Consider the following 13,678-nt stretch of genomic DNA (forward strand, 5'->3'; position numbering starts at 1 on the left):
GAAAACATGCGGTTGCCATGTAACAAGAGGTCAGGTGACTGAAACTAACAGCCAAATATTCCCTGTGACTTACTATTAGGGAGTGGAGAAAATATTATATTTCTGGATTCAAATAAAGAGACTCTTCGATTTGGAATTAACAACAATACAGCTCTGCGTAGATTCAGATAACCCCTAACCCTAACCATAACCATAACCCCTAACCATAACCCCTAACCCTAACCCCTAACCCTAACCATAACCCCTAACCCAAACCCCCCTAACCATAACCCCTAACCCTAACCATAACCCCTAAACCTAACCCCTAACCATAACCCCCACTAACCCTAACACCCCCTAACCATAACCCCTAACCCGAACCCCCCCTAACCATAACCCCTAACCCCTAACCATAACCCCTAAACCTAACCCCCCTAACCCTAACCCCCACTAACCCCTAACCCCCACTAACCCTAACACTAACCCAAGCATCTGAGTTCTGTATTGCAGTACTATTTGGTTTTGAACACAGTCATACGATACCTGATATAGAAAAGTACAATCTTAAGTGAGTACATGGGGAGCTCTCTCTTCGCAGGTGATCTGGTCAAAACCACTGATACAGGTCAGGTCACCCTGTGGTGCTGTGTATAACATGTCATTATGTCTCCAGACAAACCTAAAAGATCCTAAAGGTCCTATTTATAGAATTACTACAGCTCAAAATCACCCCAAAGGACTTGATCTTTTTTTGAAAGTCCATATTGATACAGACACACTTAACATTGATTTAGATGTATTAAACCCATACGGAAGCCTAATATATTCACATATTTAAAATACTAAATGTAATAGAGTGTATTCAGAAAGTATTCAGACACCTTGACTTTCTTTACATTTTGTTACGTTACAGCCTTATTCAAAAATGTATTAAATTATTTATTTTTATATTACAAATAAACAATACCTTATTTATATAAGTATTCAGACCCTTTGCTATGATACTCGAAATTGAGCTCAGGTGCATCCTGTTTCCATTGAGAATCATTGGAGATGTTTCTACAACTTGGAGTCCACCTGTGATAAATTCAATTGATTGGACATGATTTGGAAAGGTACACACCAGTCTATATAAGGTCCCACCCACAGTTGACAGTGCATGTCAGAGCAAAAACCAAGCCATGAGGTCAAAGGAATTGTCTGTAGAGCTCCGAGACAGGATTGTGTTGAGGCACAGAAGGGTACCAAAACATTTCTGCAGCATTGAAGGTCCCCAAGAACACAGTGGCCTCCATCATTCTTAAATGGAAGAAGTTTGGAACAACCAAGACCCTTGGCTAGGGAGGTGACCAAGAACCCGACAGTCACTCTGACAGAGCTCCCGAGTTCCTCTGTGGAGATGGAAGAACCTTTCAGAAAGACAACCATCTTTGCAGCACTCCACCAATCAGGCCTTTATGGTAGAGTTTCCAGACAGAAGCCACTCCTCAGTAAAAGGCAGATGAAAGCCCACTTTTAGTTTGTCAAAGGGCACCTAAAGGACTCTCAGACCATGAAAAACAAGATTCTCTGGTCTGATGAAACCAAGATTGAACTCTTTGGCCTGAATGCCAAGAGTCACGTCTGGAAGAAACCTGGCAACATCCCTTCGGTGAAGCATGGTGGTGGCAGCATCATGCTGTGGGAATGTTTTTCTGTAGCATGGACTGGGAGACTAGTCAGGGTCGAGGGAAAGATGAACGGAAAGCAAAGTACAGAGAGATCCCTGATGAAACCCTGCTCCAGAGCGCTGAGCGAATGTTCAACTTCCAACAGGACAACGACCCCTAAGCACACAGCCAAGACAACGCAGGAGTATCTTCGGGACAAGTCTCTGAATGTCCTTGAGTGGCCCAGCCAGAGCCTGGACTTAAACCGATCTAACATCTCTGGAGAGACCTGAAAATAGCTGTGCTCCAAAGCTCCTGGCCAACCTGACAGAGCTTGAGAGGATTTGCAGAGAAGAATGGGAGAACCTCCCCAAATACAGGCTGCAGCGTAACAAAATGTGGAAAAAGTCAAGGGGCTGAATACTTTCCATAGGCACTGCATGTAAATTCAACGTATCAGAACACTCAAAAAATGTCACACTCACTTGCTCTTCAAGAACCTTTGGTAGTTCATTACAGTATACCTCTCAAGATAAAACTCAATCACTCTTGAGAAGAGACATCCAATACTCTTAGCAATTTGTCGAGTGGAGATGGTTATTTGGAGAAAACGGGAGTATACCAACTATCATCCAATCTCTATACTCTTTTTTTAGAGAAAACATTTTATTAATGCCATGTATAGAGCATATACATAGGCCTAACTATTTCTGGAGAACAGACATACATTTCATTATTTGTAAAAAAAAAAAAAAGGAGCGATAGTGCTCTTTAACTATATGAAGAAAACAGATGCTCCCCAGCAAGGTTAAAGGGTATTATAGTTGTGTTTTAATTTATTTTAGTAAAAAAAAAAAAAAAAAAAAAATTCAGTTTAGTTTTCAGATCCACTTTACTCGCTATTTAGTTTAAGTTTCATAAAACCTTTTCTATTTAGTTTTTTTTACATTATTTTGTTTCAGTTTTAGTGTTCAGGATAGAAAGTAGCATGGAAGGCTAGGAGCCATTTACTTGTAGAGTTTTTGTGCCACTGTGGGGCAGTAATACATAAGTGAAGACATAGGCTAAGTTAGGGTTAAAGGTATACTCAGACAGATGACGTAGATGCAGGAAGTAAACACTGGTAGTGGGTCAATTTTCGCAATAACCAGGAGCGTTGAAGCGCGAGGCTAAACTTCTCAACTGTTTTGGTCCTGTACCTACCACGTTGTAGCAGCTTGAAGCACACCGGTGCACATGTGCAGATACTCTGTGTGACCGTCATATCAATGATCACTTTCAAATTGATCACTTTTGTCAAGTTGGTGACCTAATGTGTTGCATTCTGGGGATAATTGTCAGACTTGCACGAACTTCACAAAGGTCATGAAGTTGACTGCAAGTATCTGCAGTTGCTCTTCACCAACTTCATCCTGCAGCTGTCCCCTGCATTGTAGAAGGCTCTATTGTAGGGTGTTTTTGTTTGGCCCATGCGAACGTGACCAAAGACACGGCTGAAACAGGAACCAATTTGTACAGTGGGTATTTACAAATAAATGTGCGGCGGGTAGCCTAGTGGTTAGAGCGTTGGACTTGTAACCGGAAGGTTGTAAGAGCAAATCCCCAAGCTGACAAGTTAAAAATCTGTCATTCTGCCCCTGAACAAGGCAGTTAACTCACTGTTCCTAGGACGTCATTGAAAATAAGACTTAACCTTATATAAAAGGTTAAAAAAAATGATAAAAAAATATTTGAAGCTCTATCACTAATTGGTTGTACAATGTACACATTATGATTCCATTTTGTAAGTGTGTGATACATGTTTATTTCGTCATAGTGTCCGACTTTCGGCTGTCGCTGATGCACCTTCCGACTTCACAACTTTTGTCTACAGTCGGTTGCATTAGCCTTACCACTCAAACGCACCCAATATCTGCGGTGCTGCTCCTGGCAACATCATCTTGCTGAGTCTACCTTTAAAAAAATGAGAAAGTACATCTCAATGTGACCTGCCAGAATCAGAAGCTTGACAACACCATTAGAAAAAAAACTTGAACCCTATTTGATTTTTGCCAGCCCCCAACTAAAAACTAAACATAATTCATGATAGTTTCCGTTTTATTGTTGTTTATTGTTGTTTTATTGTTGTTTGTTTTGGAGTCAGAGTTAGATTCAGTATACTTTCGTCTTCAAACAGATTTGTTAATTATTCATCTGAGAGACCAGGATGTAATCAATTGCAGATAGTGGATAACCAATTTTGATTTGAACAGCAGCATGTCCCAGATTGACAGAGTTGACAACACTTGATGTAGAAATGGTCACTCCGGTTATGTGAACAGGTCACGCCACGGAACTGGCCAGGACGTCCGATATCCTTATGTATTCAAATAGTTTTTCTGGGGGGGGCAGTTAGAAGAGTCGGGAGAAGGGAATGTAGAGAGGGGAACAGAGAAGAAGGGCACAGACAGTCGGCGGAGCAGAAGCTGTAACCCTCATCGCCATGGGGGGGCATGTGTGGTCCTGAATCGAGAGCGTTAGCGCTCAACCAGACTCTGGCGGGACTGACTGTTTCTAAATCAAGTGTCAACTCCCTCCCTTTGATTTTGCAGAGAGCCACTTCAATTTACAGGAATACTCATAATAAACAATGCTAAAAGATACAAGTGTTATGCATGGCATTTTAGATCCACTTCTCCTTAATGCAACCGCTGTGTCAGATTTCCCAAAAACTTTACGGAAAAAGCGCACCATGCAATAATCTGAGTACAGCGCTCAGACAACAAAACAAGCCATACAGATATCAGCCATGTTGTGGAGTCAACAAAGTCAGAAATAGCATTATAAATATTCACTTACCTTTGATGATCTTCATCAGAATGCACTCCCAGCAATCCCAGTTCCACAATAAATGTTTGTTTTGTTTGATAAAGTCCATCATTTATGTCCAAATAGCTCCTTTTTGTTTGACTGTTGAAATCTAGTGGAAGCCGTAGGAAGTACAATATGACCCCATAGACACTGTGTATTCGATAGGCCAAGAGTTGAAAAACTACAAATCTCAGATTTCCCACTTCCTGGTTGGATTTTTTTCTCTGTTTTTTTTGCCTGCCATATGAGTTCTGTTATACTCACAGACATTATTCAAACCGTTTTAGAAACTTCAGAGTGTTTCTATCGAAATCCACTAATTTTATGCATATTCTAGCTTTTATGGCTGAGTAGCAGGTAGTTTAATTTGGGCATGCTTTTCATCCAAAATTCCCAATGCTGCCCCCTACCCTAGAGAGGTTAAAGTTTAACTAAGTCATTGGCCCACCCCTGTGAGCACAGACATGATCTGGCATCTACTGTTACGAATAAAAAACCCTCCAGAGGAAATCCTCTTCAGACCACAAAAACCTCAGTTTGTGCTAAGGTTTCAATGGTTGTTGAATACCTAACCATACCACGTGGAGCATTGGCTACAAGAGTGGAAATGGTTCAACTCTGAGACTATGATCCCGATAGAAGAGAAAATCTTAGATACTAATTACTAGTCTGCATCCAGAAATTCCGTCAACCTGGGACGCGAAGACCGACAACCGCCGAAACTTCTATTCTATGAGAGCATTTTTGAATGGTACTCTGAAGTATCCATTTGAACCACGAAAGACTTTGATCTTCAGGGAGGCAGAGAGAGAGAAGATGATGAACTGACTCTCCAACAGAAGGACTGACGATTCCAACAGAGATCATGACAACACACTGGGCGTAAATATATATTGATTCCAATAATTCCCGAATGAGTGAGCGTTCATGTGCAAAGGATTAGCATTAAAATGTATATAATTATCAACTGTGTACTGACTCCTTTTGTCTTTCCCGCCCTTTTCAGTCCACACCCACTTCCCTTTGTCCACCAAGCCGTCATATTGGCTTAGCCCACTAGGGAACCTCGCCTATCATTTCCTTGTAACCATATCTACTGTGTGTTTATGCATTTCTGTGATTATTTAGTTAGTTAGTAAATAAATGATTAAGACAATTGGTGTATTGATTATTCATAGTAAAGGCTGGGTTCATGCAGATAACCAACAATTTACGACATTTGGAATGAGACTAACGTGAGGTAAAGAATAATTCATTAATTAGAAGATTAACACTGGCATTAACACTGGTTGGTAAGTACCGTGTAGTTACTGTTGACTATTTACACCCATAGCGCTCTAGTATGGGTGCCAGACTGGAAGCCGGTCTGTTTCTGCTTCAGCCGACGTGCATGTTCGTTCTAATGCCAAACTATTTGTTTGGAGTAGTTCCCAGTAGTTCCCAGGTACACACCGGCGTAGTGTTCATTAGGGCACTATGGTTTTAAAAAGCTTGCTACAGAAAATGTGTTTTTATTATTGACGAGTCCAGGTAGTCTGTCCCCGTTTCAATATATTTTTATCCCCTTGTTTAGAGCTTAATGAACACGACCCAGGCTAAAAAATCAGCCTCTCCTCAAGTCCTCCTCAGAGCAGATGGACACAATTAGACCCACAACGAACCCCCTTGGCTGCTGTTTGGATGACGAACCTGAGTATAAAAAGCAGTGTTTGGTAAGCTTTTAAAACATTTGTATCCCAGTAGGGGTGTGACCGTTTAAACAACATTGGGATTGTTAACGTTTAGAAAAAATCCTTAACCTAAACCCCCTACAAAAAAATATCTAAAAATCACACTGCAGTTATTACAAAGTTACCACTAACAGGACCCGATCATCATCATAAAGGGACAACATAAATAAACAATTACCTAACGCAACAATGCTGGGATGTTTTTAGGAGGAGATGTGAATCTGTCAAATTATTTGGCATGGATATAAAGCGCTCATCGTCATTAACAGTTGGAAAAATGTCATTATGAGACAAGGTCGCAACAGCAGTGAAGTCCTGTATGGCAATACTTTGAGAAGTTAATTGAGAAGGCAGTGAAATGCAAAGTTTGAGGTGGAATTGAGCTACAGTGGCAGAACAGGTGCTTAACCATCTGAAAGGGAGGCACCGTGAGCCCCAACCCGTTACTGGCAGCAGTATGATGATGGACGTAGTGAGAAAATCACTGTGCTGATTACAGAAATGATTGCAATTGATATGCAGCCATTGTCACTGGTAGAGGATGTCAGCGTCACTGCCCTGATGGCATATCTAGAACCAGACTGTCACACCCTGACCATAGAAACATACAAACCAAACTATGTTTTCTTTGGTCAGGGTGTGATCTGAGTGGGCATTCTATGTTGTGTGTCTAGTTTGTCTGTTTCTGTGTTTGGCCTGATATGGTTCTCAATCAGAGGCAGGTGTTAGTCATTGTCTCTGATTGGGAACCATATTTAGGTAGCTTTTTTGGTGTTGGGGTTTGTGGGTGATTGTTCCTGTCTTTGTGTTTGTTACACCAGATAGGGCTGTTTTAGTTTTTTCACGTTTTCTTGTTTTTTTGTATATTGTTCTATTTTCATCTTTATTAAAGATGTATCACAATAACCACGCTGCGTTTTGGTCCGCCTCTCCTTCCCAGGAAGAATCCCGTTACACAGACTACTAGATAACATGTCGAAAACCGTGATGGCCCGGAGATGGCCTGGAGAAATTGTACAATGATTGCCCTGCATGTACAAAGCACAAGCTCTCAAACACCATACATAAACAACAGATTGTTGGATGTCGATGAACACACTTATATATCACTGCAATGAGCCATCACATTGATAAGAACAGGGACATGAAGTCCCATGTACTGACAACCGAGAACATGGAGTAGAGGCACACACCAGAGAACCTAAGACAACATTAACTACCATGGTTGTTGAGTGGGTGGGGGTCAGCAGTAAGTGCCGTCTGGTAGCCAGGACTGTGGTAGATTGAACTGCATTGCCCCCTAGCCATCATAAGCAGGACCATTATCTGAATTGTGAATTATTTTTAAACAGATTTTTTTTTTTTAACAATTGTCACATCCCTAGTTCCCAGACTTTTAAAAACGTTTCCTGTGAACCAAGAAGTAAACATATAAAATAAAATGTTTATTGGTTGCGTACACAATTTTGCAGATGTTATCGCAGGTGTAGTGAAATGCTTATGTTCATAGCTCCAACAATGCAGCCATATCTAGCAATACAAAAACAACACCGAATCCAAAAGTTTTTAAAAAATAACAAGAAATTATAGACAAATGTATCAGAATGAGTAATGTCAGAGTCCAGAATATAAATAAATGTATATATTTATGTGAATGGTGTGTATAGACAGAATGGAGAGTATATGAATAAAAAAGGGGTATGGCTACATATGATGAGCCATGACTATAATAAAGTATATACATACAGTACCAGTCAAACGTTTAGACTACTCATTCCAGGGTTTTTTGTTATCTTTACTATTTTCTACATTACAGAATAATACTGTCTGCCATCTACCCGGTACAGTTGAAACTGGGATTCATCCGCGAAGAGCACACTTCTCCAGCAAGCCAGTGGCCATCAAAGGTGAGCATTTGCCCACTGAAGTCAGTTGTGACACCAAACTGTAGTCAGGTCAAAACCCTGGTGAGGACGACAAGCACGCTTCCCTTTAAATTCTCTGGCAACAACTCTGGTGGACATTCCTGCAGTCAGCAGGCCAACTGCACACTCCCTCAACTTGAGACATCTGTGGCATTGTGTTGTGTGACAAAACTGCACATTTGAGTGGCTTTTTATTGTTCCCAGGACAAGGGGCACCTGTGTAATGATCATGCTGTTTAATGATAAGACACACCTGTCAGGTGGATGGATTATCTTGGCAAAGGAGATGCTCACTAACACGGATGTAAACAAATGTGTGTCAACATTTCTAGACAAATACGCTTTTTGTGAGTTTGGTACATTTCTGGGATCTTAAATTTCAGCTCATAAAACATGGGACCTAACATGTTGAATTTATATTTTTGTTCAGTGTAGTTGATTACCTACTAAGTTCAATACATTTTTGAATATTGTTGAAATCCGTTTTATTGTCTGGATTCCGTGATTCCGTCCGCGTTTTCTACAGATTTTATAGGACCCTACACTCCGCCAGGGCTCTCACCTCCTCCCGGTAGGCTGTCTTGTCGCTGTTGTTAATCAGGCCTACTACTGTTGTGTCGTTAGCAAACTTGGCTGAGTTCGAGACGTGTATGGCCACATAGTCATGAGTTTACACCGAGTACAGGAGGGAGGTGAGCACGAACACCTGTGGGGCCCCCCGTGTTGAACATCAGTGTGGAGGAGATGTTGTTGCCTACCTTCACCACCCGTGGTCGGGCCCATCAGGAATATCAGGACCCAGTTGCCCAGGGAGGGGTTCAGACCCAGGGCCCTGAGCTTAGTGATGAGCTTGTTCTATGCTTCAAGTCAGGACACGGTGGCCTCAGATTCAGGTTCCTTCCCACCATTAGGAAATGTCTGCCTGGTTTTTGTTGTACCCTTTTCACACATTTAAAAAAAAATTAAAAATTCAGAAAATGCTAGAATGAAAAAAAACATCCATGCTGAAAATGAACATGTTTAACAATGTTAGATAAGTTTAATCTCCATTCATTGATGAAAAAAATCCCCATACTCTCACACTGCAGGTACAAAACAATCACCCTTTCCAGGTTGCGGTTTTGATTGAACAATGCCTTTAGCACAGCTGGCATCCCACAATTTAAGGTGTGCTCCAATATGTCCACTGGTCTTTCAGGCTACTCCCATTTCACTACACTTATTAGTGTGGATGAATATGTAGGGAGACAGTTTAGTGGAGCAGACAGGTAGTTCTTCCCAACACCGACAGTATACCTCCGAGCATGTCAGCTGTCAACACAACTCCAATACTTCTTAACTCCTCAGATCTTACCAACGCGTTCTCCACAGACATACTGTAGCCCCAATGCATTGGGAGAGAGATTGCAGTTGAACTAGAATGAACTGTCAAATGCTGATATTTGATGTGACAGAGTGTTTTTGAATGTAAAGTACAGTAACCTAGGGATGGGCATTCTAAATGATTTCACTATTTGAATAATGTAGATAGTCAAAAAAAAATAAAAATATTATATATATATAAAAAATATTTTATGTCTCTACTCTTGACCAATCAGAATGATGCAAAATGCCACAACAGCAGACAATGAGCAGTTTCAGGGGGCTGTTACAGTAGCTGTTGGCTAACATCAGCCTAGGTTAACAGCAACAGTGAAATAATAATATTCAGCATTATAGAATTGATTATGTTCCCCAAAAAGTTTTTTTTAAATGTTTTGCATTGATCTGTGTCAGGTCCTGTGAATCTTCCGTTGATGCTCACTTGTAGGCTAATCACTAGTGGGGTAAATAGCATACCATTGTCAAGTTTCAAGTTTTAATGTCATATGCACAAGTATAGTGAAATGCCTCTTGCAAGCTCTAACCCCAACAAAGTTAATAACAATAAAATGAAAGAAAACAACAAGGAAGAACAAAAACACACAAGATATTCTTATAACACAATAAAGGAAGCATACTATACAAACGGTCCAGGCTGACCGAAGGGCTAAATGCGCTATGATAATAAAATGCCTTTTAATGAGAAACGCAACTCAAAATCCATAGCCCATGAGAGAGAAAATGAGCTTCATAAGAAAACAAACACTTTGTGTGTCCTCGGAACTGTAGGCTACGTTAACAGTGAGCAACTGTAAACAATATCAAAGTTACTTGACATCTTGAGCAGCAGTAGCTCAATGCGCCATAGGCTACATAAAGACTACATTCTAAAATGTGTTATGTTATTCAAATAAGCATTTCAAAAGTCATGGTATTCGGAACCCTTGACTCTTTCCACATTGTTACGTTACAGCCTTATTCTAAAATGGATTAAATAGTTGTTTTTTCCTCATCAATCTACACACAATACCCATAATGACAAAGCGAAAACAGAAATACCTTATTTATATAAGTATTCAGACCCTTTGCTATGAGATTTGAAATTGTGCTTAGGTGCATCCTGTTTCCATTGATCATCATTGAGATGTTTTTTCAACTTGATTGGAGTCCACCGGTGGTAAATTCAATTGATTGGACATGATTTGGAAAGGCACACACCTGTCTATATAAGGCCCCACAATTGACAGTGCATGTCAGAGCAAAAACCAAACCATGAGGTCAAAGGAATTGTCCGTAGGGCTCCGAGACAGGATTGTGCCGAGGCACAGAAGGGTACCAAAACATTTCTGCAGCAATGATGGTTCCTAAGAACACAGTGGCCACCATCATTCTTAAATGGAAGAAATTTGGAACCACCAAGACTCTTCCTAGAGCTGGCCATAGCAATCGGGGGAGAAGGGCCTTGGTCAGGGAGGTTGTCACTCATAGAGCTCCAGAGTTCATCTGTGGAAATAAGAGAACCTTCCAGAAGGACAACCATCTCTGCAGCACTCGATAAGCCTATATGGTAGAGTGGCCAGATGGAAGCAACTCCTCAGTAAAAGGCACATGAGAGCCCGCTTGGAGTTTGCCAAAAGGCACCTAAACGACTCTCAGACCATGAGAAACAAGATTCTCTGGTCTGATGAAACCAGGATTGAACTCTTTGGCCTGAATGCCAAGCGTCACGTCAGCAGGAAACCTGTCACCATCCCTACGATGAATCATGGTGATGGCAGCATCATGCTGTGGGGATGTTTTTCAGCGGCAGGGACTGGGAGACTAGTCAGGATCGAGGGAAAGATAAATGGAACAAAGTACAGAGATGAAAACCTGCTCCAGAGTGCTCAAAACCTCAAACTGGGGCAAAGGTTCACCTTCAAACAGGAGATCGACCATAAGAACACAGCCAAGACAACACAGGAGTGGCTTCAGGACAAGTCTTTGAATGTCCTTGAGTGGCCCAGCCACAGCCCGGATTTGAACCGGATCGAACATCTCTTGAGGGCCCTGAAAATAGCTCCCCATGCAAATTGACAGAGCTTGAGAGGATCTGCAGAGAAGAATGGGAGAAACTATTCAAATACAGTTGTGCCAAGCTTGTAGCGTCATACCCAAGAAGACTCAAGGCTGTAATCGCTGCCAAAGGTGCTTCAACAAAGTACTGATTAAAGGGTCTGAATACTTATGTAAATGTTATATTTCAGTTTTTTTATATACATTTGCAAACATTTCTAAAAAACGTTTTTTTTTGCTTTGTCATTATGGGGTATTGTGTGTAGATAAAAAAAATATATATACACAGTTGAGGTCGGAAGTTTATAAACACTTATGTTGGAGTCATTAAAACTTGTTTTTCAACCAATCCACACATTTCTTGTTAACAAACTATAGTTTTGGCAAGTCGGCTAGGACATCTACTTTGTGCATGACACAAGTAATTTTTCCAACAATTGTTTACAGACAGATTATTTCACTTATAATTCACTGTATCACAATTCCAGTGGGTCAGAAGTTTACATACACTAAGTTGACTGTGCCTTTAAACACCTTGGAAAATCCCAGAAAATAATGGCATTAGAAGCTTCTGATAGGCCAAATGACATAATTTGAGTCAATTGGAGGTGTACCTGTGGATGTATTTCAAACTCAGTGCCTCTTTGCTTGATATCATGGGAAAATCAAAAGAAATCAGACCTCAAAAGAAAATTGTAGACTTCCACAAGTCTGGTTCATCCTTGGGAACAATTTCCTAATGCCTGAAGGTACCACGTTCATCTGTACAAACAATAGTACGCAAGTATAAGCACCATGGGATCACACAGCCGTCATACCACTCAGGAAGGAGACGCGTTCTGTCTCCTAGAGATGAACTTACTTTGGTGTGAAAAGTGCAAATCAATCCCAGAACAACAGCAAAGGACCTTGTGAAGATGCTGGAGGAAACAGGTCCAAAAGTATCTATATCCACAGTAAAACAAGTCCTATATCGACATAACCTGAAAAGGCCACTCAGCAAGGAAGAAGCCACTGCTCCAAAACCGCCATAAAAAATCCAGACTACGGTTTGCAACTGCACATGGGGAGAAAGATCGTACTTTTTGGAGAAATGTCCTCTTGTCTGATGAAACAAAAATAGAGCTGTTTGGCCATAATGACCATCGTTATGTTTGGAGGAAAAAGGAGGAGGTATGCAAGCTGAAGAACACCATCGCAACCGTGAAGCATGGGGGTAGCAGCATCATGCTGTGGGGGTGCTTTGCTGGACTGGTGCACTTCACAAATTAGATGGAATCACGAAGAAATAAAATGATATGGATATATTGAAGAAATATCTCAAGACATCAGTCAGGAAGTTAAAGCTTGATCGCAAATGGGTCTTCCAAATGGACAATGACCCCAAGAATACTTCCAACATTGTGGCAAAATGGCTTAAGGACAACAAAGTCAAGGTATTGGAGTGGCTATCACAAAGCCCTGACCTCAATCCTAATAGAACTATTGTGGGCAGAACTGAAAAAGTGTGTGCGAGCAAGTTCAACAAACCTGACTCAGTTACAACAGCTCTGTCAGGAGGAATGGGACAAAATTCACCCAACTTATTGTAGGAAGCTTGTGAAAGGCTACCCGAAACGTTTGACTCAAGTTAAACAATTTAATGGTAATGCTTCCAAATACTAATTGTGTGTGCTTGAAAGTATTCTATATAGGTATTTGACCCAGCTCTGCTTTGAATATTAAAGATGTGAATGACACTTACCAGTCCAGCAATTGGTGTGGAGAGTCTGTTCACCCTCTTGATGATGCCTGGTTTGATCCTGTTGATCAGACTGGATGGAGAGAACGAGAGAGAGAGAGAGAGAAAGAAATAGTAAGAGAGTGGTCATCGGTTGCTTGCTTGGTTCTGATTACCGGGGTTGAGGAACACAAACAGTTACAATTGTCTGTGTGTGCTGCATGCGTTTACGATTTCCTTTAAAATTGTGGCCACCTGGCTCCAATTTACCTAATGGCCACGGCGCTACAAGGGAAACAGGCTGAGTTTGCATCCCAAATTGCACCCTATTCCCTATATATTGGCCTATAGGGCTCTGTTCAAACTAAGTGCCCTATGTAGGAAATGGGATGCCATTTGAGAAACAGG

At 41.1% G+C, this 13,678-nt stretch overlaps 1 protein-coding gene across 3 annotated transcripts in view; it reads right to left on the minus strand.

Annotated features, from left to right (window-relative positions):
* Positions 1 to 13,678, minus strand: part of LOC110501241 (LIM domain only protein 7) — a 138,203-nt gene that overhangs the window by 94,932 nt on the left and 29,593 nt on the right. For all 3 annotated transcript variants that reach the window (XM_036959617.1, XM_036959619.1, XM_036959616.1), the window contains exon 2: positions 13,295 to 13,364. The gene's annotated coding sequence lies outside the window, so the exon portion shown is untranslated. The remainder of the gene's footprint in view (positions 1 to 13,294; positions 13,365 to 13,678) is intronic.

The sequence above is a fragment of the Oncorhynchus mykiss genome, chromosome 22 (genome assembly GCF_013265735.2).
Source record: "Oncorhynchus mykiss isolate Arlee chromosome 22, USDA_OmykA_1.1, whole genome shotgun sequence".
Taxonomy (NCBI): domain Eukaryota; kingdom Metazoa; phylum Chordata; class Actinopteri; order Salmoniformes; family Salmonidae; genus Oncorhynchus; species Oncorhynchus mykiss.